This window comes from Lipotes vexillifer, unplaced genomic scaffold (assembly GCF_000442215.2).
Source record: "Lipotes vexillifer unplaced genomic scaffold, Lipotes_vexillifer_v1.1 scaffold567, whole genome shotgun sequence".
Classification (NCBI taxonomy): domain Eukaryota; kingdom Metazoa; phylum Chordata; class Mammalia; order Artiodactyla; family Lipotidae; genus Lipotes; species Lipotes vexillifer.
The window spans coordinates 897,372-915,059 of record NW_006776652.1 but is presented as its reverse complement, the minus strand read 5'-3'; positions in this window follow the sequence as shown (position 1 = coordinate 915,059).

Sequence of the window (17,688 nt, the reverse complement as noted above, 5' to 3'; positions counted from 1 at the left end):
GAATAGGAAATGGCAGCACGAGGGGGAGGGATGGGAGTCCTGGGGTCTCTGGCTCGGCAGGCTGGGTGGGGGAGAAGGCAGCTGGGCTTTGGGCAGGACAGAGATGGGTCAATCAGCCACTCACAACTCGGGGATCAATTCTACCTTTCACTCTGAGCCCCAGTTTTTCATCTGTAAATAGAGATCCGAGTACACCAGGTTGTGAGAATTGAATTAGGTAATGCCTGTAAGGCTCTCAGCACAGTGCGTGGGCCCTAGTAGGCACTCACAAAATGAAATTTCTGATCCTCAATTTCACTCCCCAAACAGAGTCCGAAGCTGGTCTTTTTTTTTTTTAACTTTTTATTTTACATTGGAGTATAGTTGATTAACAATGTTGTGATAGTTTCAGGCGTACAGCAAAGTGATTCAGTTATACATGTACATGGATCTATTCTTTTTCAAATTCTTTTCCCATTTAGGTTGTTACAGAATATTTTTTTTAACATCTTTATTGGGGTATAATTGCTTTACAATGGTGTGTTAGTTTCTGCTTTATAACAAAGTGAATCAGTTATACATATACATATGTTCCCATATCTCTTCCCTCTTGCGTCTCCCTCCCTCCCACCCTCCTTATCCCACTCCTCCAGGCGGTCACAAAGCACGGAGCTGATCTCCCTGTGCGAAGCTGGTCTTTAAGGAAGCCCTGGCTTGGATGTGAAGAGGGCGCCACTAGCCTGCACGGCACCTTTCTGTGAATTAGAGAAGGGCGCCCCCTCTGGGAAGACAAGGCATAGTAGCTCGGTGGCCACGAAAGATTGGTGGGGCCTGGCGCCCAGGGCACCTCCACAGGCAGCAGCCTCAAAGTGATGGTGGAATGCGGTCAACCTCATGTTCAACACCCCCATCCCCGTGGCGGAGTTGATCAGCATGGGAGCCACGAGGCCAGCCCCAGAGGTGGCTCAGGGGAACTGTTAGGCAAAGGTGTTTGTGCTCAGAATCTTCTGGGGGTGGGGAATGGGGACCCACACTACTCTTTTTCCATGGATATACCACCAGAAGACAGCCTCCCACTTCCTTCCTTTTATATTTTTCTTGGCTCTCTATTTCCTAGTTTATGGCAGGGGCTTAATAAATGCTTCTCTTGTGGGGTAGAAGTGTGAGGGGACTCAGGGAAGGGGCTGTGAAGTAAAAGGAAAATGGCCTATGGACCCTTGCTGTCCCACGTCCGCCCTTCCAGCTGCAGCCTCTGAGAGGCAGAGGGGACACCAACACATGATTCTCCTTTAGTCTCAAGTTCACAGACCCCGTTAACTGGCCAAATGCATTGCAACAGAATTTCTGTTCCATTTTCAGTCATCCTTGCATTCGGACAGACTTGCAGGAGCATGACGAAGGTCCCTCTCACCATGCACTTTGATGCCCCAGGGGCCTGTGGAAGTTTTAGTGCTCCTGGGAAAAACTCTGACTTAATCTCATATTATTCTTTCCTTCAGCAAATCCTCACTGAGGACTCAGTGCCAGGTCCTCTTCTAGAACTGCGGATGGGTGGTCAAGGAGACAGTCACAGGCCTGTTCTCAGGGAGATGGCATCTAACCATATGGTCAGCTGTGGTCTTTGTCACCTGTCTGATCCCAGATCAGAGGAATACAGGTCACAGGCATTTGGGAGCAGAAGCAGGGCATGGTGTGGATAGGTTTGCTATGAGGGGGAAGCAAACCACTGCTGGAGGAGTGATGCGAGGGTGGGAGGAACGATTCCTCTTAGTAATGTCCTGAGTGTTGGCTGCGTCCAGCCTTCATTCTGTCACCTGAGTGATTTTCTAAAAGGTGCATCTGACCACCTCTGGCTCCTTCATAAGCAGCCACTCCGCTCTCTGCATATGTTCCAAGCCCTTAGTGTGGCTTGAACCATCCTATCCACCTCGTACCTCTGGAACCCCAGGCCTCACACCGCACACACCAACAATTTAACCTGCTTGTGGATCCCCAGAGCCTCCCGTGAGCTTGCATCCTTCACATGTTTGCTTGGGCATTTCGCTTTGTTTGAAATGTCTTTATCCACCTCTGCCATCCCTTGGCTGATGATTTCTCATCACTTAGTGCTTATTTCATGCTTCACCTCATCCAGGTAGACCTTCTTTGCTCTCGCAGGCTGGCTTAGGGACACAGCAATCTCCTGGGGATCTTGCTAAGAGCCAGATTCTGATTTAGTGTGTCTGGAATAGGGCCGATGATTTGCATTTTCTCACAAGCTCCCAGGTGATGTTGATGCTACTTGTCCGTGGACTGCACTTCAGATAGCAAAACATTCTAGGCTGTTGGGTCTGGTTCAATGTAGAACGTCTAACCTTAACCTTTTGGGGGTAAGGGACTCTTTTGAGAATCAAGTGAATGTTTTGGACACTGTTTCACAAAATCATATATACAAATATTTTTGTAATATTTTCAGAGATTATATTGCCTCCTGAAGCTCACCCACGTGGGTCCAGGTTGGAAATCCCTTCCTGAGGGCCACTGCATAATGCAGCAGTTAAAGATATGGGCCCATGTGTTCAGAAGCCAACTTTGCCTTTTAGCTGGCTGCCCTCCCCGAGACTGAGTTTCCTCATTAGAAAAGTTGTTTGAACTTTTAGAAAAAGATGATGCTAAGAGTAACTTTCTCATCGGGTCATTGTTATGATTAAAAGTGGTAATGTTAAGAAAAGTGCTTAGCACAGGGTCTGATAAGCTCTTGATAAATAATCTTTTTCTTGCTATTATTATCATTAATAATTGATGATATTATGGAGAAGAGTTGAAGTCAGAGGAACTGGGCCCCACAGAGAAGAGATACTAGCTGAGTGCTCTGGGCCCCTGCCCCTTCCCACCAAGTGCTCTGGGAACAGAGCTGGTGGTTGCTATTTTTCCATGAGGACACTGAGGCTTCAGGAGAATGGAACCTGTGTCAGAGTCACTCAGCTTCTAAGAAGCAGAGGGAGTTTTGAAGAGGGCAGCTCAGTTCCAGTGCTGGTATTTTTTTTCTGTATTTCCCTGGATGAAAGTAAATATGTGGAGGCATGGAGAGGTCTTTTTTTCCCCCCCTTATACCCATATTTATTTTCCCACATTTTAATAAAACTCTATTAACTCTAATTACCATCATTTTCGGCAACATTACAAAGCCGCCTGTGCACTTTTCTCAACACATTAGTTTCTTAGGTGGTTAATTATTAGCCATTAATTTTGGTGAGGCTTTCTGCAAAGTGATGGCTCCATAGAGCCATTTACCTGTTTATTCATACTTTTCACCAAAGACCTATTTTTCTTTAGACAAACCCAACATTAAATATGCAGCCAGTTTTATTTATTCATTTTTACAAAGAAACCCTGACCTGTAAAAGCCCCTTTTTTTTCCATTCCGGTTTCAAAACAATTCATTCAGATATTTTAGAAGTTATGCAAATGAGCTTCTCTTGATTTTTTTGAGGATTTCTCTAGAATTGATTCTGGGATCCTGTATTAATTAACAGCTACCCAGGCATAGGGGCTGTCACATAATGGATATATTTAGCAAGAATGATAAGGCTGATAATTATGCACAAGGAACCTTAGAAAAGGCATTGTTTACTCTGATGTTTAATTTCGGTAGACTTCTTGTTTGTTAAACTTAATCAAAAGCAATCAAAATATGCTGGTGTGAATTACCGCAAATTAATTTCAAACCAATGGAAAACATCATGTCGTTCAAATGTGAATGTTGAACTGGAACTTTTGAATGAACCACTCAGAGCCAGGAAGGGGTAAGTTTTTAAGTGCTGAACATTTCTCTAGGGCTTGAATTAGGATCTGAGTGAGGACTGGGTGAGATTCCAAAAGAAACTATGCTTTCAGGAAAGACAAGGCTTAGAAATGACCATGACTTTAGGATTTAAGGCAAACTCTGTGACCTGGGAAAGTCACTTAAACCCAGCTTCTCAGGGCCTCAATTTCCTGATCTGTTTAACAACCTAATTCTTGCCTTGTTACCATTATTAGTAAAGAACACTTAACCTTTATCATATTTATTGTTTACTCTGTACCAAGTTCTGTGTGTACCCTTATTTCCCTTAAACCTGACAGTGGCCCCGTGAGGTTGGTGCCTCCATTGAAAAGATAAGGACTCAGTTCCAAGAATCTTATGAACCCAGGCACTCTCCCTCCAGATTATGACTTAGGGATATTGCGTTTAATTCTAGAATCTTCTTTAGTTTGACAACTTAATCAGGAGCAGTCAAAATATGCTTATGAACATATAGAAAATTAATTTCAAGCTAATGCAAAAGATTATCTTTCCTTGCCATGGAGAATCAAGTGAGAAAATGGATGTGAAAATATTTTGTAAAATGTTGACTGCTATGCCAGTTTACAGTATTAGCAGTAAGAGAGTCAGCCTAGCGGACTGTGCCGAGGCCAGTCCTACAGATGAAGACACTCAACTCTGCCACCTCATGACTCATTATGGGAGGCTACATTTTATTTTATGAGACCTGTAATTTCAATGGGGTTCACTGAGTCATTCAAGCATTGATTCATCGAACACATTTTCTAAGTTTATTTACGAAGATCAAGGTACTTGGAAAGGGACACAGAGTTTGATAAGATGTCGTCTTGACCTCTGGGAGCCCACCACGTAGCAACATAGACAAACAAATAAATTGTTCATAATAATCCAAGAATCCATGGAAGAGGATCAAATGATGAAACGTGTTTGGCACTGTTTTTTTTTTTTTTTTTTTCTTGCGTTATGCGGGCCTCTCACTGTTGTGGCCTCTCCCATTTGCGGAGCACAGGCTCCGGACGCGCAGGCTCAGTGGCCATGGCTCACGGGCCCAGCCGCTCCGCGGCATGTGGGATCTTCCCGAAACGGGGCACGAACCCGCGTCTCCTGCATCGGCAGGCGGACTCTCAAGCACTGCGCCACCAGGGAAGCCCGGCACTGTTTTAACAAAGAAGCTTGAGTCTGTCCCATTTATCAATGTATCCCCAACACTTGGCACACAGATGGGCCAAAGTATTTGATACATTTGGTTGAATGAGTGAATTATAAATGGGTCCTGGGTATCAGGGTGGGCATCCAGAGTGGATGACAGTCAGTCAAACCTTGAAAAGATTAACCTGGTATTTATGGGTGGAGGGGAGCTGTGTGAGGTGTTGGTGGAGGGTGTGTGACTAGTTGGGTATGGCTGCCACAGGGTGTGTAGATCACAGTAGGGTGTCTAGATGGAAAATTGTGGCTAGTGGAGGCTGGGCTTTGGTTCTCATGTTACAGAAGGTGAGGTTTACTCTGTGTGTTTTGGAGGAGGGATGTGGCCTAACACTGTGGGACCACTGTCGGTGGTAGGTACTTTTGAGTACCAGACTGCCCAGGGCTTGAACCTCTGTTCACTCTTGGCCAGCTGGGTTGATTTGGGTAAGTCACTTAACCTCTTTATACCTTGAATTGTCAAGTGTAAAATGGAGATGATAATCATCTTTTTTTCATGGAATTGTGAGTATTCCATGAACTGTTAGATATAAAGCATTTAGAGCCATGCCAGAAACATAGTTAGCCCTGAGTTGGTGTCAGCTGTTATTATTAATTGGTGTTTGATGGCCCATGTGGGACTCCTGGCTTTGCCACTTGTTGGCTACGTAACCTTGAAGTAATGGCTGAAGCTCTCCAGTCCTCACTTTCCTCTTTTATAAATGGGGCACTCGAAGTGCATCTGCCTAGGGTGAGGCTTTGGTAAGACAATGCATGCAGTTTGCCCAGTGCCTACCTGAGAGCAAGTCCAGCTGGACCTGGGTTAGGTCCACTCCGATGAGAGGACAGTTGGATGAGACTTGAGGGGTGTGAGACTTGCTTGGAGGCTGATGGAATTGTTAGTATGAGAGACAGTGAGCTACACTTTTGTGAAGCCAGAATGAAAGCAGTGACTGGGGTGATGGAGAGAAAAGGGGAGGGGTGAATTTGAGACACTTGCCTGCTGGATCTGGAGGCTTATGGGAGGGAAGCGAAGAGACAGACAACGAGGTTTCTAAGCTGGTTTTGGGGAGCATGTGGGCACATGGACTGAGGTGAAGAACTCAGGAAAAGCAGGTTTGGGGCTGAAGATTGATGATGGACTCCCTGGAAAGGCAGATGTGGGACTGAGAGGGTTTCAGAGAACATGTCTCGTAAGCTAATCGTGTTTCAACAGAGTCTGTATTTTTAGGAAGATGAACTTACCCACATTTTTTTTTTATTATGGTATAATACACATAACAAAATTTACTATTTTAACCATTTTTAAGCATACAGTTTAGCGGCATTAAGTACATTTGCATTGTTGTGCAATCATCACCACCATCCTTCTCTGGAACTTTTTCATCTTCCTCAACTGAAAATCTGTACCATGAAATATTAACTCTCCATTCCCCCACCTCCTAGTCCCTGGCAACCCCCATTCTACTTTCTGTCTCTATGAATTTGACTACTCTAGGGACCTCATATAAATGGAATCATAGACTATTTGTCCTTTTGTGACTGGCTTATTTCATCTAGCATAACGTCTCCAAGGATTATCCATGTTGTAGCATATGTCCAATTTCCTTCCTTTTAAAAGTTGAATAATATTCTGTTGTACGTATAAACCACATTTTGTTTATCCATGCATTTGTGTTGACTCCACCTTTTGGTTATTGTAAAGAGTGGTGCTATGAACATTGGTGTACAAATGCCTGTTCGAGTCTCTGCTTTCAATTCTTTCTTGTATTTACTCAGAATTGGAATTGCTGGATCATGGGGTAATTTTATGTTTAATTTTCTTAGGAACCACCGTACAGTTGTCCACAGCAGCTACATCATTTTGCATTCTCACCAGCAATGCACAAGCATTCTGATTTCTCCACATCCTCACCAACACTTGTTATTTTCTAATTGTTTTTGTTGTTTTTTGATAATAGCCATCCTGATGGGTGTGAAGTGACATCTCACTGAGATCTTGATTTGCATTTCTCTAATGATTAGTGATATTGAGCTTCTTTTCGTGTACGTATTGACTGTTTGTATATCTTCTTTGGAGAAATGTCTACTCAACTCCTTTGCCCATTTTAAAATTGGGCAATTTTGTTGTTTGTTGTTGCATTATGGGAGTTCTTTATATATTCTGTATATTTATCCTTTATCTGGTAAATGATTTGCAAATATTTTCTGCCATTCTGTGGTTTGCCTTTTTACTCTCTTGATAGAGTCCTTTGATGCATAAAAGTTCTTAATCTTGATGAAGTCCAAGTTATCTATTGTTGCTTATGCTTTTGGTGTCATAGCTAACCACATTACTTCTTGTGTCATGTAAGAAAAAGTCACACTGTTATGCTAAAACTTTGGGATACAAGAGCAAATCTATTTTATTATTCTCTTGGGTTAGTTTAACCCGTTGACATAGGGATGTACAATGCCAAGCTTATGATTCTTCTATCTTCCTCTCTGAATTTTCTTATGTGTATCAATGGTCCCATCAGTCTTCTAGTTTCTAGACCTAAAAATAGTTACTCTTGAATTCCAGTCCCCTCCCTTCATAGCCAGCTATAGAACTGGGAAATTGTTTCCCTTATCTTCCTGGGCAGTGAGGCTACGTTTCCCAGCCTGCCAGCAGTTAGATGAAAGAGCTCTGGCTACAAAACCTGGGCAGAAGGGATGTTTACTACTTTCTGGAGTGGCAGTAAAAGCTTCTTTACATCCATCTACATGATCTCTCTTCCCTCATCTGCTGGCCATATGCAGAAGGAAGACATTGAGGACTATGTGGGAGCCACAAGGTGGAAGGGGCCTTGGTCCCTGAATGACTGCGTGGATCAAGACCCTCCATTCACCCACATTGTACTGTGATGTGAATGAGAAATAAACCTTTACTATGTTAAGCCACTTAGATTTTGTGATTATTTATTACAGTGGTCAGACTTTGTAGACTAATCCCCCAATTCGGAATTCCTGTCAAGACCATCCTCATAATGTCTCTCACTGTCTCCTCTGTTCCATGCCTATTTAGACTATTTTAGCATTGTTGCTGCTCCCCTCACCCTTAAACTACTATGATTGTTGGTTAACTGGACTACCTGGTTCTAATCTTTCCTTTTCTAGATTAGCATTCATGTTCACAGAAAAAAAATATATCTAAAAGGATAAAAGATTTTATTCTTTTATTCAAAAACTATTGTTAACCAGGGCTTTTCCTAATAGGACACCTTCCCTCTCCTATCCTCTCCATGGAATGTTGGTTAACTGGACTACCTGGTTCTAATCTTTCCTTTTCTAGATTAGCATTCATGTTCACAGAAAAAAAATATATCTAAAAGGATAAAAGATTTTATTCTTTTATTCAAAAACTATTGTTAACCAGGGCTTTTCCTAATAGGACACCTTCCCTCTCCTATCCTCATCCATGGAATGCTCATCATCCTTTATGCACTCATGCTTTTTTTAAAAAAAAAAAAAATCCTGGCCCCATCCATTCATCCTCCTATGTCCTTATCTAAGGCTCAACCATCCTTCAAGTTCAAATGTTCCTCCTCCTCCAGCGAGCCTTCTGTGAACTCCTGTCTTACTCTCTGGCTCACATCTTTGATACTAGAGGCACATTACTCTTTGTACACATAGTTCCATGCTTCATGTCTTCAGCTAGACTAGATTCTTAACCTTTGGTTCATCTGCAGAATATGTGAGCCCCCTGAACTTGTGTACCAAATTCTGTGTGTGTGCACGCATGTATTTTGTTTCTTTGAAGAGGGGCTGGGCTTGCAGACTTCACAGGTCAGGTCTCTTCTAGTGTTGAAAGTCCATGAGACCGGATAGCTGTTGTCCCTAGAAAACAGCTCAGGTGAGCAGGAACAGATATAATACCCCAGAGGTAAGAAAGGCTTGGATTGAGGCAAACTCAGTTCATGTAGGAAGCCCTTTGTGCTCTTCCTGCTCTAACAGGAGGCATTCCCAGGTACACAGGGAGGGGAGTCAAGAATTCTGCAGTGGAGTGGCTCACTGTCCCTGGCACAGCCTTATATTCGCTCACATTCCTCTGGTTCACGCAAGGCAGGTGGTTTGTGGAGTTGATTGGAAGCCAGAGCCCGTCCAGCTTACTCTACTCCTTACCCATCTCAGAGGGATGGGTGGGAGGAAGCTCCTACCAAATGCTGGGGCAGGAGAATAGCTCCCCTATTCTGGTCATTCCCCCCAAAGAATTCCACACTGGCCAGCAGCCCCCCTTCGACTCTTTAATCTCCATATTCGTAAGATCCATCTTCTCTCTGAGATGACAGGACCTAGACCTGCTGGCCTCTGATGCTCGCTCTTCCCAAGGGAGCCCTGGCAGAGCCCCACTGGTCCCTTCTCCTTGACTGTTACTGTTTGCTCAGCACCCAATCCTGGCAGCCAGCAGAGTGCCTTGTTAGCTTTTTTCCTTTACAGCTCTTTGGACGTTTAATAAATTCTTAATTAAAACCTGGGCCCCTCATCTATTTCTGTCAGTTGCTTCTCTGTTGTGAAGAAGAGCGGCCTACTGTACGGAAATGTCAGCTCTGCACCCCGCCCTTCCTTTACACCCACAACTACACACATGCACACACACACACATGCACACACAGCAATAGGACTTGGTGCTGTATTTACATAATTCTATTGACATTTTGAGGCTAAAATTATGTATGCTACTTTAATTTGCTGTTAAATTAAATTATGAATGTTTGGAATGTAGTAATTTCTTTTGTTCTATGAACAGATTGTTTTATATATCTGCCTATATTACCAAGTTATTAATTTAATGATTTCATAATAGCAGCTCATTCCTCTGGGTAATATAAAGCCTGAAGTGCACGCTCCATACAGTATAGGCAGCCACTGCTTGCCCTACATGAATTGAAGATTTTAGGAATAAAGATATTAGTTTTGGCAGAATGTTTAAGTGTGCATAGAGAAACTGGAGGGATGTGTCAGGTCAGCTCCAGCTAGCCAATCTCATTTTTAAAAGCCAGGACATAGTCCACTACCCATGAGACTGAATGAAAAATAATTTTCTTAAATAAAATCAAGCACCTGGTGAAGGCTGGCAGGTTTGAGAGCTGCTGCCTGCCTGTTTACCCTCACAGCTCTGGACACAGTGTTGGTTCAGTTGAGGTCTTGCCTCCTGCGGGTCTGTGGGCTATCAGCTTCCTGGATACGTGCTGCTGTGGCAACATGGCATTGCCTGCATCATCCCACTCCTTGCTGGCATCCAACCCTATTGTGGGGAAAGGGCAAAGGGCCAGATGCTGTGTGGTGAGAGCGGATGAAGTCTGGATTCAGAGGAGCCTTCCTCCATCTCTTGTACTTGTGGCTTGGGCTCTCTAAGCCTTAATACCCTAATCAATAAAATGGGGGCATTGAGATTGCTTGCCCAACCAATTTTGTAGGAGTTGTGTGGCTCAAACAAGAAATGAGATGAGGATGCAAAAATGCTTTGTAATTGCGAACAGGGCTCTTTGGGGCCTGCTTTGTGTGGGGTGTGGGCTGGTACCACTTATGACCACATACAATATTAGAGTAATAGTCATGGTAATTCTCCTTCTAGCCTGAGAGGATTCCCTGCTCTCTAGGCCTCAATTCCTTCAGTTGACACCTGATATTTGAACTTGGTGACTTCAAGGTCCTCCCCACTTCTCGTAGATTTGGATTCTATTATTTTTCAGGAGAAAGCATCAAAATGGTTCATTTTTGTTGGGAAGCCAATGCTGAAGGTGGAGCCTTACTAAGGAGTCACAGCATATCCAGTTGTTCAATAAATATTGACCCCTTCTAACTCAACAAGTACTGATTTAGAGCCACAGATACGGCAGTCTTGAACAAGCACCACTTCTGCCTTCTCCAAGCTGACAGTCTCATGGGAATCAGATGAATAGACAGATGATCATGTTACCCTGTGATAATGGGGGCAGGTACCCACCCCAGACTGGGGCCAGGAAAGGGGACTGGAAGCTTAGGCTGAGACCTCAAGGTTGACTATGGGTCAACCATGCAAAGAGGGGGTGAGAGGGTGAGAAGGGTAAAGGCGTTTCAGGAAGATGTAGGGCAACTGAGAGACAGAGGTAGAAGAGAACAGTGCAGCGTGGCTGGGGCATCGAGCCTGGGTTTGGCAGGAGAGTGGTGAGATACCAAATTGGAAAGATCAGTGGGGGCCATACCTGGCAGACATGGAGAGCCTGATTAGGCAAGGGGCAAGTGGGGAGCCACTGAAGAAAAGGGACATGATCTGTGCATCAGAAAGGACACCATGGCATTGTGGGGAGAATGGTTTGGTCAGAATGGAGGCAGGGAGACCAGTTAAAATACTGTTGTAGTAACCGTGGTGAGAGATGATGAGGGTCTGATTTAGGAAGTGACAGTGCAGTGGGGAGAAATGCACAGATGCAAGAGGTGCTCAGAAAGCAGGGTTAATAAGGTCTCCATTAGATGGTTAGGTAGATGGGATCCAATAGGTAGAATTTTGATGGTGGGGCTACCAGAGGTCTTTGAAGTTGCCCTTTGCCCTTCAAGTTCCTTCCTCTTTGGCTCTTCTATAATTTCTTAAAAGGAAACTCTATCACCAACCTTTCCTCCCAGGGCTGACAACACTGACACGGGCAAACGTGCTTGGATGCCTGTAGACACACACATGTTTCAGCTGTTCTGTGTGCTCAGTAAGGTAGGCAAAACAATATTTCTCTGCAGAGCTGACAGATTGCCAAGTTAAAAACAGTGTCATTGCTTACCCTTTCTTTACTTGCTTTGTTTTGACTCTGCATGTCACCTTTATGAAATATTCCTGATCTCAAGAAAAAAAAAAATTCTTTCTTCTGTGCTTTGTCTACACCTTTTGTTCTCACTGCCTCTTTCTTCCATGTTAGTAGTTTCATGCACTACAGTGCATCTTAATCATTTCTGGATTTCTGGTGACTAGCACCATGTCAGGCATGGCCACAGTCATTATTGTCAAAGGATTGATGAGCCAGTGGACCCCAAGGGTCTGATCCCTCATGAGGGGGGCTGTGGGGCATCCTTCCCAACTTCCACCAGAAAAGCCCTGGCTCTCCTGCCTTGAGATGTGAGACACTAAGGCACCAGCATCTGATGTTGAGCATCCTCCCCATTATGGAAGTGTCAAAGCCAGACCCCTTTGGGGCCCAGAGAGCAGAGTTGCAAAGAAGTTGCTTTGTAAATGTAAATTACTGTTGGCTGGCTCATTAGCTGGAAGTGGACAAGATGGAGACAGAAAGAGAAGGAGAGAAGGAGGGTTGGTCGTAGCTCAGGTGGGAGAGGATAGGACCTGTAAGAGAGGGAAGGAATGCCTACTTAGACACAAGATAGAGAGATGGTGAAAAATAGAAAGGGGCAGGGAAGGCAACAAAGATGATGTGGAAGAGCTCAGGGTGAGCCAGGAGTCAGAACTGGAGCAGAAGATCAGCAGTGAAAGGGGATTTTCCTCAGCATGTAGGGCAAGAAGTCAGCGGATTTTCCAACTAGGATTGGGGTGGTATGTGGAGAACAACTGTTTTGGGAGACTGGGGAAGACGGTGAATAGGAGAGAGCCTGGACTGAAGGATCCTTAGGACAAGATGTGTTTGTTTCGTTCAAGGCTGTGTGCCAATGCCTGAGTCTGGCACTTCATTGGTAGTGAGGGAGAGTTGAATGAATGCTGGGTGCTGACTTTGAGAACCATGCAGATGTGGAGGGAAGAGGCATGCCAGGAGGTGGGAGAAGCACGCAGCCTCCAGGGTCTGGATCTCAGCACTGGCTTGTAGGCAAAGCAGGGTGGAGGCAGATTTGTAATACCAGGTTGCATTCCAAGACATTTCCAGCTGATGTCCTGAGAATCCTGGGTCAGTGGTAAATTATTGCTTCTATGCTAAACATCATGAATGGAGAGAAGGATGACTCAGAGGTCCCTAGAGGAAGGGCACTGGGTAGGAGTCAGGGTCAAGGCTGTGGGTCCAGCCTCAGAGGGTAGAAGCAGAGGGCTCTTCAGGGAAGTGCAGGGGCCTTAACTTTTATTGCAAAATGTCTGTGGTCCTTTTTGTACCTCACAGAAAGACCACCTCTCTGGGTGAGAATGGAAGTTGGGGTGAGGGGTTATGGTTAAACTCTAGGAGGAAGGGAGCCTGCCTTCCCACCGTCTGTCTCGACACAAGAAAATCCCTGGGGAGTGCTAGAGGCCATTTGGAGCAATTCGAAGTCTGGAGCTCTGGGTTATTTAATGTTTCCAGCAATGAACTAAATGATGAAACAGAGAGCATCCTCATTAATTTCATTGATGACACCCAGCTGAGGCTGGAGGGACACCTTGGAGGATCAGATTAGAATTCAAATGGACTCCAGTAGGTCTTAGAAATTGGTCAGGAACCAACCAAATGAGATTCCGGAAGGACAAAGGCAAAGTGAGGAAAAGGCAGCCACACAGATAACTGCGAGGAACCCCATCCTGCCTGAAACCTGAAAACTTCCTTGACCTCCCTGCCTGATTCATCAAGGCTAAGGTTTGCACACAGTTTACAAAGGACTCGCACTGTTCTTTCCTTTGAGCCTTGTGAAGAATTGTTATGAATAAGTTTCTGGGGATTTTGGGATGTTAAAAGATCTGCTGAAGGCCACACAGCTGGTAGGTGTCAAAGTCAGATGCAAACCCCATGAGTGCGCTTTCCGGCACTCCTTTGACACCTACTGTGGGTGTTGACTGTGTCATCTGATCAGAGGTACAGTCCCTCGATCCTTCCCCCTGTCCCCAGGCTACACCCCATCCTCTTTCTGGTGTCATATTCTCCTCTGGACAACCAAGATCTTAGGGGGGCATCCGTTCAACCCAATTCTAATCAGCACCAATTCTGATCACCAGCCCGGCTGCCCTCTAGTTGGACTAGACCCGCCCTGATGACTTTGGCACCTTGGGTCAATGCAACCATCCTCACCTGGCTTGCTGAGAGCTCTTGGAGGGAATTACATAATTTGGGGGATGGAGCTACTACAGATCCACTGGGCAGGCCCTTGGTTCTGCTTGGCAATAGCCTTTATGTATCTCTGGTCAGCTCACTCCCCTCAAGGTCCACTGGCCCATTTATTATTACTATTAGTAGTGTTATTCTATTGAAGAGAAGATGAGGGTCATCTGGCATAAACACCCTCAGCCACTTCCAACTCATCCAAGTACATCAGCCCTCACCTCCTTTCCTCTGGGCTCAGGGTAAGGAATGATGTTTCTGTCCACTCAACTCTCCTGTGCTTGTAGCCCTCCCGGTCCACTTTTTCTTGCACGTACTCCCCCAAGGTCCTCTTCACTTTATTAGTTCCTTCCTCATAGGCCTTAAACATGTTCCAACCTGTCCCAGCTCATAAAACTCTCCCTGGATGGGGAGGCAGCGGGGAGGAGCAGAGGTGTCTGCTACCGTGGTCCTGGGAGTGATCTGGTTCTTAGGTTAACGGAGGGTTCATCAGTACTTTACATAGAGTCTCTCACAAGTATCCACTATTGCATAATTTAAAAAAGTCAGATTTAATGAAAATAACTCTCCTTCCACCAGGCTACCGGTGTCTTGCTTGTCCCATCTTAGTGAAGTTCCTTGAAGATCACTTAGCCTCTTATCTCCAACTTCATTTCCTGCTTCCTCTTCAAACTACCATTCTGAGACAAAAGCCACCCATGACCCTGATGTGTCCTTTTACAAGCCAACCCTCACCTGACTTCCCTGAGACATTTATTAGCCAGCTACCCATCTTCTCTGAAAGCCCCTTAGACCTGAGCCATTACACTGTCTTGGCTCTCTCTCTCCCGAGGTCTCTGATCAGTATCTCCCAGTATCTTTGCTGGTTCCTTTTCTTCTGCTGAGTGTGTTCACCACCCTAATCTCCCAGAGTCCTTCTCTGTCCCCTTTCCCTTTCTTTCCATCCTTCACCAGACCAAGGCTTTCCCCCATGAGTTCATTTCCACCCACTCACACACTTACCTCTCGGCCACACTGCTCTCCCGCATCCCAGACTTTGCTCTGAACTGCCCACTAGATAGTATCTCCTGAGTGCCGCTCCTCCCATCCAACCTGCCCCTAACTGGGCTCATTTCGTTGCCCTCGTCCTGGGTGCCAGATCCTAGGAGCTAACTTAGACTCCTACCTCTTTCTCACTCCCCACATCAAATTGGGGACTGTCTTCAGGCTCAGAGACACTATCTCTGTTCAAGATCATGGTCTCCTAACTGATCTCCCTGTCTCTAGCCTTCCATCTGTTAGTCCAGGGCTGATCTTGGTGACATGCAAAATTCACTGTGTTAACTCCCTGTTTAAATCCCTGAAATTCCTCCCTGTTACCTACAGGGCTGAGTTCCTGGCTTACACACCCCCAAACCCGATGCCACCTGCCTCTCTAGGGACAATCCCTGCCATTGCTGTATGTGGCTGCTCACAGGTCTGCAGGACACCCCCGTGCCTTTGCACATGCTCGGCACATGCCTCAGATGTCCTTCCCCTCATTTCCCACCTGGAAACTGTTACTGAAACCATCCCCCTTCCCATAGTGGGCAGCGGTACAACATGGTGATAAGAGTGCTGGTCCTGCAGTCACACCACCAAGGTTAAGATCCCGGCTCTACCCCTTCCAGCTGTGTGACTTGGGTCACACACCCTCAGGCTTACTCCCCTCGTCTGTGAGGTGGAAATGCGGAAACTGTCTACCTCCTAGGGATGTTGTGAGGATTAACTGAGATGATCTCTGTAGGCACCTTTCCTAGCGCTCGTTGCATGGAAAGTTCTTACTGCTTGCTGGCCCTTCATAACGCTGTAGGGGGTCCTGTTCATCCCTTGAGATGCAGGTCTAGTGTCACTTGCTCTGTGAAGATGTCCCTGACCTCCCAGACGGGTTTAATTTGGCCACTTGTTGATCCTTAGGATGTAATTGCGAGTGTTTATGTTTCTTTCCAAGTATACTGTGCATTATTTGGGTTGTAGACCCCAGGGTCTGACACCATGTTTAATGTTAGACGAATCCCTCTCTCATGCCTCCAGGATGCTTAGTTACTTAGGGCTATTGTGATTTTGGACAAGTGTTCTGATCCACTTGACTCATCAACAAAACTGAGGCCATTGTGAAAGGGATGTTGCATTCTGAAAGAGGTCTCAGAGTCCCTATGTGAACCCCAATCCCTAAAATGATCAGGACGGAATAGCTAGAAATTAGGACTAGTCAGCAGTGTGTATAATACATTGCGCGTTGGGAGCTGTGGCCGTGGAGTAGATCGGGGAGCTGTGTTACTGGGTGGGGGGTACGTGTGCATCTGTGCACCCCAGCTGTGCAGTGCGCAGTGGGTCTGGGGAAAGTTGTGTCACTGCTCTTTGCCTGAAGAAGCTGGTTGTGGGCAGCTGCAGCCTGCCTGGCCAGCATCCCTAACGATGATCTCAGGGGCCAGACATCCTGTTTCCCCAGCCAAGACCAAAGTCCCAGGACCCATGCACAGGCATGGGAGAGCAGACTTGCCTAGAAGGACAGGCAGCCTCTGTGCGCCTCCCAAGCAAACGGGGCTGCATGTTGCCTGAAGGGTTGCCAGCACGCTCCTGTGCCTGAGCTGGGTTGCGCTGGGAAGCAGCTGCGCCAACCCTGGGCAGAGGCCAATCCCGGATCTCCAGCCTGGGTGGGCAGGCCTGCTGGCTGACTCTCTGTGCTCCCCAGCTTGGTGGGGGGGAATGGGGTTGGAGAGCAATGGCTCATGCCCACAGCCCAGACCAGTCTCCCTGGTTGGCCAGTTTCTGGTGAGCCGTGCTGTGGGCTTCTCTGGGTCTCCTGTCCTGTGTCCTTTAAGGGATCAGAGTGTGTCCTCACCTGAGGCTATAGAACCAGCTGGGGCAGCAGTTCTACATTCTGCTCTCTGGCCCCCTGGGCCTGGCTTTGGGGGTCTGCTCTAAACTGCCCCCTGTAGGCATTGCCTTCAGTCCCTGTGGGCTTGGCCTGGGCTTTTCTTTTACTGGCCCCCTTTGAATTTGTGACCTGCCTGTGGAGGGCTCCTCTGGGACCACGCACCTGCAGCACATTCCCCCACCTCTGTTCTCCATCTACCCATTGGAGGTGCCTACCCCTCACCCAGAGAAGGCTGGGGCCTGGTGTTCATCACCTCTTTGGGGCAGGGTCTCTTTGGACACTCGGGCCTTGCCTGGAACTCATCTGATGTCGTCTGCTGTTTCTCCAACACAAAACTGGCTCCCCACTCCCTTTGGCTCAGGCACAGCCTACCTCCTGGCTGGTAAGTGACACGCTGGGTTTGTGCAGTGTAGTCAGGACAGGCTCCGTGGAGGAGATGGGCCCGCAAGACCAGGCAGGATAGGACTAAGGCAAGGTGGAGTTCGGGGCTGTTGGTTAAAGGGACCTGTCCTGGGAAATGACATCTCAGCTGTGTTCCCACAGCTGCCAATTAACTGCGCCAGCCACGTGAAGGCTGCAGGGAGAGGAGGCATGTGTCCCCAGGCCACCGAGATGCTGCCTCTGCCTTTGAAGCTGTGTCATGCTCAGGCCCAGCTGATGTGTCATCTTCCATGTGTCCTTGTGGGATGAAGATATTGAAGCTGGCCTCCTCCTAATGACCTTCAGCAGAGAACCCAAGTTGGCTTGTGAGGCAGACATTTCCCCTGTGTCCCTGTGTTGGCCCTGCCACCACCCAGGCAATTAACGGCTGCTGTAATTCTGTGTCTCTT